Here is a 2,414-nt window from a genome sequence, read left to right on the forward strand (position 1 = left end):
CTAGTTTTATTAAGAAAGGAGTTGTGTCACTTAAGTTTCGTCGGAACGAAGTTACGGAAAGTTAATTAACAAACGGAGACGTAACAACGTAGTCTCCAATGATGTAGTTTGTATGAATATGTAGTCACCAATGATGTAGTTTGTACGAATACCTTGTCTCCAATGATGTAGTTTGTATGAATACATAGTCCCCAATGATGTAGTTTGTATGAATACGTAGTCTCCAATGAAGGTGGAAGTGCTGCAGGTGCCAGGGAGTTTCAGACAATTAAAGGCTGGTTTGCCAAATTTAAGCAATGCTTGAACCTGCATAACGTGAAACTGCTAGGTGAAGCTGGGTCAGCCGATAGTGATGCAGCTGCATGGTGTAAGCAGAGGTTCCTTGAATTCATTAAGAAAAAAGGATATGCCCCTCAACAGCAGATGAGACAGTATTCTTTTATAAGAAGATGGGTAACAGTACACACATCACCATGGAACGAAAGGAAGCATCTGGGTTTAAAGTCTTTAAGGATAGGCTCATTTTTGCGGGAAAGCATTGGATGATTTGAAATGCAAGCCTATGTTCGTGTATCACACTACACACCCAGGCACATTAACACACAAGAATAAGCAACATTTGCCTGTTGTTTTGTGTTCAAATAAAAAGGCTTGGGTAACTAGGATGCTATTCAATGAATGGTTACCTCATTTTGTGCACGAGGTTGAAGAATATCTGGCGAAGAAGAATGTCAACTTTAAGGTCATTCTAGTTTTTGTTAAAGCTCTTGTCCATGTCCCTGACACTCTGCAATAAAGCCATCCTAATGTTGAGATAATATTTTTACCTTCCAATACCACATCGATCCTGCAACCAATGGACCAACGAGGAATAAAGACATTCAAGTCTTATTACACAAGGAATGTCTACCAATGTGCAACCAAAGCTATAGATTCTGGTGTTTTCAAAAACTTAACCAAGTTTTGGAAAGCTTATAACATTAAAAATGTCATGGGATGAGGTGAAAGAGTCTACCATAAATGCATACTGGCATCATCTTTGGCCTGAAGTTGTGAACTATATTGTGAGACTTGCTAAAGAAACCGGAAGCGATGGGTTTGATAATATGAGGGATGAGGAGGTGGTTGAGCTGCTGTAATCCCATTACCAAGAGTCAATGAATGAAGAACTTGAAATGCTGATAGCCTACAGTGACAGTCATGAAGATGCTTAAAAGACAGAGCCTACTAAACCCATTCTCACAATGAAGGCTGTGTCCGATTTCCTATGCCAGGCAGATGAGCTTGCAGAAATGGCTGTAGACATGGATCCCATAATGGAGAGAAGCAATAAATTTAAATGAGAGTTTAATAACGTTCTAGCACTCTATAGAGAAATCTTGAAAGATTTGTGGAGGAAAGCCAAACAGCCAAAAATTACTGACTTTATGAAGCCCACGTCAGCTGATGTAATGCCTTCTGACCCCATCCCATCTACTTCAGTGGAGTTTGAGGCCGAACTTTCTGTTGATCCATTGGCTTTAAACTAACCTCTCAGCCTCCAAATCTATCATCATCATCGCAAGTCTTCCTCTCATCCATGAAAAGTCTTCATATTCATCATTCCTAGGTGAATATTGCAATAAAATGCAGTACTGTATTACTTCATTTAACGTATTTTCATTTAAAGGTGCAGGATATCGCATGTGAATGTTATTATGTTTATGATTTTATATTTTTAGTTAATATACAATACTGTATAGTTATGGCTTTTCATTTATGTGTAAAACAAATCCAGATATAAGCATTTATCAGAGACTTAATATGGCTGTGTTTCCATATCCCTATTAATCCTACAAGGTATTGAGTTCCTCCAACATGGATTTGGCCAACACAGCTTGTTGAGGAATGTATCCCCTGTGTTGGAGGAGGAGCCCACTGAATGTATATTGTCATAACTGTTTAACTTATTAGTTATCTTTACTGTTTATGGAGTTATATAATTCAACCACTAACTCTAAACACTTAAGTATACTCAGCTCTAGTAATATAGGGTATTTACTGCTTATAGAGTTACTTTAGTTTTATATATAATTCAACCACTAACAATAAATACTTGAGTGTACTCAGCTCCAGTAATATAGGGTCTTTACTGTTTATACAGTTACTTTAGTTATATATATATTGTTACGTCTCCGTTCGTTAGTTGATTTTCCGTAACTTCGTTCCCACGAAACTTTAGCGACACAAGTCCTTTCTTAATAAAACTGGTTTATTCTTTCTGAATATAACTTTACCGATACACTTATTTTCAACAGTCGCGCTATAACAACGAACGTGCTCAACTTCAACAATACTCTCTGACTGCAGTTCAATTACTCACTACCTACACACCTTATCACATCACGCCGCGACCATCTTATATATACCAGACC

At 37.6% G+C, this 2,414-nt stretch overlaps 1 protein-coding gene across 1 annotated transcript in view; it reads left to right on the top strand.

Moving 5' to 3' along the window:
* The window catches only part of LOC106474332 (gastrula zinc finger protein xLCGF3.1-like), an 11,461-nt gene extending 10,489 nt beyond the window's left edge, over window positions 1–972 (top strand). The window contains exon 3 of the transcript XR_002613929.1: window positions 962–972. The gene's annotated coding sequence lies outside the window, so the exon portion shown is untranslated. The remainder of the gene's footprint in view (window positions 1–961) is intronic.
* Window positions 973–2,414: the final 1,442 nt, after the last annotated feature.

This window comes from Limulus polyphemus, unplaced genomic scaffold (genome assembly GCF_000517525.1).
Source record: "Limulus polyphemus unplaced genomic scaffold, Limulus_polyphemus-2.1.2 Scaffold7082, whole genome shotgun sequence".
Classification (NCBI taxonomy): Eukaryota; Metazoa; Arthropoda; class Merostomata; order Xiphosura; family Limulidae; genus Limulus; species Limulus polyphemus.